This window comes from Calonectris borealis, chromosome 19 (assembly GCF_964195595.1).
Source record: "Calonectris borealis chromosome 19, bCalBor7.hap1.2, whole genome shotgun sequence".
In the NCBI taxonomy this organism is placed as follows: domain Eukaryota; kingdom Metazoa; phylum Chordata; class Aves; order Procellariiformes; family Procellariidae; genus Calonectris; species Calonectris borealis.
This window is the reverse complement of record NC_134330.1, coordinates 833,131-840,107: the sequence shown is the minus strand read 5'-3', so window position 1 is coordinate 840,107 and position 6,977 is coordinate 833,131. Positions and strand designations below refer to the sequence as shown.

Here is a 6,977-nt window from a genome sequence, read left to right as displayed (position 1 = left end):
CTAGAAAGGTTTGGGCTGGAGGGTAAAACAGCAATGAATTAGCGAAGAGTAAAATGGAAAGCACCGAATGTGTTTCAGGTAGAAAATGGAAAATAAAAATCACACCTACCTTAGCAGTGCTCCTCACTAGGGCAGGGAAAAAGGGGGAAAAAGAGACTGTGACTAGAAGACAAAGCACGGCTTCCACCTCCCAGCACTGGTAACCCACTTCAGCGACACTGGTCCTGAGGAGAGCCTTGGCCACCTGCCGTGGGGACAGCTGGCACAGCAGTGCCACCGCCTGGGGTGGCAGGCTCCTTCCCTCCCCACAGCCCGGATTTGGTGGCCTGGGGGTCAATTTTGTTGTTTTCATCAAGACGGCAGAAAGTGTGATAAAAAAGAATATTTTGTTGGATTTTTTTTTTTTTTTTGAGAAGAGCAGTGGAAGGGAAGACTGAGAAAGGGAAAAGATCAGTAGAAAGTCCCCCCCAGCAATCCCACAGGGTCCAGTGTGCAGGGGACAATGTCCCCAGGCGAGCAGCGTACCTGCCACCTCCACAGTCATGCTTCTCCTGATGGGGGACTGCAGGCTGGGTGGCCTGCCCAGCACGTGTACCTATGGCCATCGTCCTTCAGGGACGCTGTGAGCAGGGAGTATCTGGAGGAGCTGTGGGTGCCACTGCTGCTCTGCCGGGGGCTGCTCGAGAGAACGTTCTCCATCGGGGACCTTCCAGGAGTCCTTCAGCTCCCGGAGCCACTGAGCCTGGATGTCGTGTGGGTAGTAGTGCCTGGTGTTGCAGACCGGCTTGTGCTGCTCGCCTTCCGCCAGGGACGGGGAGCGGACGCCGACGGTCGCCGTGGGTTTCTCTGGTGAGTGAGAATTTATTACGCTGCTAAGTCTCTCAACTTCTAAATTCTGTCTCCGTCATTAAACAAAACCAAATACAGTTTTATATGCTAAGCGCCCAAGCACTTCCCGTCAGTCTTAAAAAAAAAAGCCAAGCCCATGCTATTACCTTCTATTTGCAGCTGGGTTGTCTGTTCCCCAGCAAGAGAAGCCACGGACACCAAGCAAGAGCAGGTTGCTCCATCTCTCATCCTCGTTTCTGAGCAGCAGACGCGCGGTTCCCTTGGGGATTTCCTCCAGCCACGTGCTCCACCTGCCTGCTGGCCCCACTGCAAGGGAAGGGCGTTCCTCGTGCCCCCCTCCCGGTGCAGTACCCCCCGGGCGGTCACGTCTGCCTGGCGGTCCGTGGCGAGGGCGCAGTCCGGCCGGACATCCCCGGCCCCGGCCGAGGGCAGCGGGAGCCGCGCCGGGAGGGAAGGTCGTGGGGCGGGGGTGGGGGGGGCAGCTGCCGTCCCACGACCCGCGGCTGCACGGCAGGGCCGGCGAAGGCTGACCGCGGCGGAGCTGAGGACGGGGCAGTTCCCAGCCTGCCGGTGTCACCCGCTGGTCTTGCGGCTTGCGGGCCACAAGGTCTTGCCGCTTTGTGCACAGCCGTGGGCCGTGACACGTCTGGGTGCCGGGCCCTGTTAGTCAGGAAGGCCACGGCCTAGCGCTGCCGAGAGGCGTCTTTGTAACTCTTCTCTTCCGTCCCTGAGCCACGGCTGTGTTATACTTCGTTCTCGCCTCATTTTATGTGACGGAATAACAGATGTAATAACTTCTCCACAATCTTACTGCAATAGAAGGTTTAATGAAGCAGCATTTCCTTCCCACCACGGTGACTGTTGCTTTGGAAATCCTTGCAAACCTGAAAGCTGCAGGGAATGTGCACGGGGGACTACGTGTGACCTCAGCACCGGGTAGTGCTAAAGAGCATCCAAACACTTTGGGTGGCAAACGGAAGCCAGCTGAGTGGCCCAATTAACCTGCTGGGGAGGCTATGAAAGGCAGCTGGGTGGCAGCAGCAAGGTCAGGCAGGCTGTCTGCAAGAGGGTGCTAGGAAGGGCTGTCCCTCTCTTGCCTTCCCGGCTGAGTTTGCTGTGTTTTATCTGCTTGGATGTAGTGAGGCTCTGCAGCTTCAGAAAGTGCTCCTGATGTGGTAAGTAATCAATTTAAATCCATTTTTTTTACAAGGGATGGGGGAAAGGCTGATGTGGGCCAAGGTGAGTGGGAGAATCTGAGAAGCTTGGCGGTAAGCAGGGGGTTTGTCTGTGCCAGCCATGGGCCCTGCAGCAACGCACGGTGCTGAGTGCTAGCTCCGGCGGCCGCCTGCTCCTGTGTCGCCGAACCTGCCAGAGCCCTGCTGGGGACGCTGCACGGGGATGGGGCTGCAAGGCTGTGCTGGGAGCCTCCCCGCTGCAGCGGCCCAGCCACCACATCACGGGCTGCTTGACCTCAGAGTCTTCTTCCTGCTGTTTTTAAGCGCTGCAGCTGCGTATCTCTTGATCAGATAAGGCCAGGTCCTGGGGAGTGGGGGGTTAAGCAACACAAGTTTGTGGTCTGGCGGTGGGAACTAGAGCCTTGCTTTCTTGTTCTGACCCTGACTTGCAACCCTTCTGCACATGCCAGCTGACCGACTTCTTTTGGTTTCTTCACCCGAAACTTCTCCCTAACCGTGAAAGGGCAGCTCACACCACTGAGTTTGCTTTCCATGCAAACACCGTGAGAGTGCTCTGTCTGCTGAAAAACTAAGATAAGGCTTAATGGGTATGGCTATGTTAAAGCTTTGGTGATTTAAGTCTTTGCTGTTAGGGCTTTTAGCGATGATGGTATGGAAGTATATAAACAGAAAACAATTATGCTTTTGAGAAGCTGTTTTGAAGTTATTAGTTTCTGCAACGTATGCATAATCTTCAACACAAGGGAGAACATATGCTTTTTAATAAAAGCATTTTGTCTTACAGTATGTTAAAAAGCTAGCTTAAACCATTCGTAAACTTGGGAGGCTTTTAAAAATAGACTGAGGTGCATAATCACAGAAGTCCAGAAGCTAAGTATTGGGAAGTGACATGGAGGTGACAGCTGTTGCAATGTGTAAAACCAGAGCATGAATTTGAACACCCCAGGGTAGATGGGGATGAAAAGGCAGGTTTCCTCCACATAATCCTTCAGAAAAGGTCTCAGGTTTGGGGTACAGTTGAAATACAGCAGTGATAGCTGTTCACCAATTAACTTTTGCCCTGGCTAGCTGCATTTCACCTCAATACTTTGAGTGTATGAAAGTCCCCAGGGGAATGTTACTTTTTCTGTTACCTGAAGAGCAATTGCTCTGCCATGCCTGGGAAAAGCTGTCTGGGATTTGGGTTCTCTTTTTCTTTCTGGGCTTGCACGAGGAAGGCTGTAGTTGTGGATTTTCCACCTGTGCGTCTTACGGTGTGCGTGGATCAGGAGTGGGAACTGCTGGCTCTGATTTCCCTCCCAGGCCAGATGATCTGTGTCTGCTGTGAATTAAGGGCTGATTCCACAGTCAAGCATGTCGATGTGCTCATTTGCATACTGAAGAATATCCACCGAGGACTCTGTAAGAAAACGCATCCATGGACTTGTTTTGATCCCAGCCCATTAAATGTGCCGCAAACGCAGCCCACACCTCCGTGCAGCTCTTGATGCAGTCCTGCCCAGCCTCGCTTTGCACTGCACGTGGTCTGTCTCACCGTACCAGCCCCCCGAAGAGCTCCTCCGTGAATTAACTCTGTCCCTTCTGTCGCCCTTCTGTAAGGTGCAGCATCCCGCTGACTGAACTGCAGAGGCTCTGGGGACTTCACCTGGAAGGAGGGGATGCCTGACTCCAGTTTTATTCCGTGTGTAGGAGCGGACAAGCTGTGTGTCACCCAAAATCAGACTCTCAAAGGTGGTCCAGATCCAGCTCTGATGGATGGCTTTGTGTGGCTTAAGAAGCAGTCAAGGCAGCTGCTAATAAAAAGCAGGTTTGGTCTTAATATTTAAGTTTGGAACTAGGGACAAGAAAATCCAATTTAGCGATTTTTTTTTTTTTATGCCTGTGAACTCTTGATACAATATGAAAAAAACTATTCACAGCAAATGTTTACAGCAGTCATTTGTACATGCTATTGGGTAAAGTTGAGTATTCGAGGATGAGGTGTGTATTCCCAAAGCACAGGCAGTGCACTGCGGCCTTAAGGCAGTCTAATGGAACTGAAAATCACTCCAAACCTTTCCCTGGGGAAAGGCTCAGGATGACGGAGAGAAGAAAAACAACTATCCCTGTTCACGTACTTTAATTATGGTCCCATGAATTCATTTAACAAGAGGTTTTGATATTTATAGCCAGATTTATACTTCAGTTGGATTTTTTTTTTTATAATAATGGATGTTTATTTCTCTCATCCATTACATGTCATGCCAGAAGCTGCATGAATTTATGGAAAACACAAAGTGAAGCTGATGTACTTTCTTTGTAAAATTAGAAGTTCTTGGCACATGTGGGTGTCTTAGGCACACAACTCAATATGCTGTTGAGCTACTGAAAATGTAAATCTTTCAGTATTTAATTTCAGTAGTGACTGTGTTCCCACGTGGGTGGGAAGAATTTTCCAATTTCATTCCTTGGAGCTCCTGAAACTCAGAGGTTTCCCCTTCTGTACAGAAGGTGGCACTGGAAATACAGGAATGAAAGTGTAATCCTCTGCTTCCTTTACAAAACAGGCTTGCATTTGAGTAACATCTTGTCAGAGGGTTATTCTCTCCTTAAAAAAAAAGAGCATTCTCTCTTTCTCAGTTATTAACGGTCCCGTTCAGCCTCTTGCAGAAGATTGCTTTACAAGGTGGCTTGTACAGACTTGGGAGGGAATTCTTTGGATGTACAGTATGTGCTCTGGGTCCCATCCCAAACAGCAGCATAGTTGGCTAGTTCTGTGAAATGTAGCGTTTTTGTCCAGCCTATGCCCACAGAGCTTTTGAACAAACTACAAAGGCTAATTGGAGTTATCGCAGAACATATTAAAAATATGTCTGAGCTCCACAGATGAATTAGCATCTAATGTAAATTGTCATAGCCCCGAAAGCTCAGGATAACAAGACACATGCAGAAGTGACTGCAGTTCATCAGTACCTGCTGATGTGCTTGCATAAGCAACATTTAAGTGGTAATTTGATGTCTCTCTTGCCATGCATCAGTTGTCTTATTTAAACACTGCTTTTCATACGCATTATACTTCCTAGGGATGAGACAGGGCTCCTTCTGCAGAAAGCTCCTACAAAATTAGAAATGACAAGACAATGAGTAGTTTAAGCAACGCAGGGGAAAGATATAAATAATAGCTTTCTTATTATATTGCTGGATAACAAGAGTACACTGGCAACTATACTTAGCTGTAGAATTTTTCAGCTTTAATAATTGAAGTGAGGTTTCCGCTAGTGTAACATGGCATCGTTGCAGGTACTAAGCAGGGCAGTTTTTAGATGAGTTTGGTGCCATATGCAGAAAAAGCAGTCGTTATGCCATTTACATTACTTTATTAGTTTAATGAGTTTGGCTCTATTCCTAGAAATGGTGTTGCCATTTTTACTGTCTGTGCTGCTTCAGGATGCCATTAGGATGGGGATATGTGGAGAGGCGTGACATCAGGCAGCAGCCTGGGTTTGGAAATGGCACGCTTGTGGACATGTCCCAGTACTTTTTGCTAGTGTCATTAGCCTAAGGACAAATGCCCTTTACTTTAAAATGGAATCAGGTCTCGACTGCTTACGGCACAGCCAGATAGTGTCTTATCTAGATTTCCAGGGAAGATCCTGTTGCTGCCTGTTGGTTTAGAAACATCGCTTTTGACTGTTCCTTCCAGCGGAATAATAGAAAAGGTTTTTCTGCAGCTGCTTCATTTCCTGCACTAGTTCTGGCCAAACCCAATGTTTTCTAGGAAACCTCCTGCTGCTTCCCTGCTGTCGCCATGGAGATGATGCTCTAAATGCATATTCCTCCTCTTCTCTTGCAGAAGGGAAAAGTGAAGGAGTAATTCCTGCTCTCCTGCCCGCAGCTGGAGACAAGCCATAGTGTTTGCAAAAGCACTTTCATGACTTGATCCGTATTATCAAAAGTGCCTTAAATGGCTCTTCTGTAGTTCATCCCTTAGCATGTGCGATCTTAAAACAACGTATTTAGAGCTACTTTTAAGAGCTTTATTTTGGAAGGCAGGAGAAGCTGTTTGTTCAGACATCTTCTCTCTAATCTCAGTTTGCTATTGAGTGCTTGAGGATAGGAGACAGCGAAGAAGCTGAACTATAAAAAGAAAAGGGGAGAAATGAGGAAGGGAAATCAAAAACACTTGCCAGAAGTCTCTGAAACTTGTACTCTTCATCTCAAATTTTCTGGCGCTTGGCAGTGCTTTGCCTGTGTCCGTGCCGATTATCGCTGTATGAGCTGGGGTGGCCGCTGTAACTCTTGGCTAATGGCAAGGGTTGTCTGACTTTATCTGCAGTCCGTTGGTGCGAGCAGCTTTTCATTTCGGGTTGCCTGAAGGAAACCTACCAACAACCCAGAAAGCCTATCTGTAACGCTGAAAGAAAAATAGATGTTTTGCTGCAGTGGTTGTGAAGGATGGGGTCTGTAAGCTGCAGCTCACGCAGTCTGCGTGGGAAAATGCCTCTGCTGGGCAAAAAGCACAGGAGAGCAGCTCTGTTACCATGACCAGTGCGGACCAGCAGTCCAGGTCCCTGCCGCAGGTGCGCCTGATGCCTTGGGTGATGGGCCATGGATCCTAAAAGGCCTGGAGCAGTTGTTCTGAGAAGCTGATCTGCATGGAACAGAGGACAGAGTTTTTTATTCCTGCATTAAACTGAATTTAAGTGGTTTTGGGGGAGTGGAAGATGTGTGTGGAAAGAGCAGCTTGAGTGAAAAGCTCCCAGTGACAAAGAATTTGCCTGGCCTGTTCAGCACTGTCCTTTACGCTCACAGTTGACAAGTGCCATCTTCTTTCCAATTCCTCTTAGTACTAACACGGAGGGAGCTGCTGTTTGCTGAGCTGGGTGGCCGGGTTTGAGTTAAGTGTCCTGAGTGCATTGGTATCCCCGCCGTGCGACCCAGAGCTGTCTCCTC

At 48.8% G+C, this 6,977-nt stretch overlaps 1 pseudogene; it reads right to left on the bottom strand.

Annotated features, from left to right (window-relative positions):
• Window positions 1-3,460, bottom strand: LOC142090751 (uncharacterized; annotated as a pseudogene).
• Between the last annotated feature and the right edge of the window lie 3,517 nt (window positions 3,461-6,977).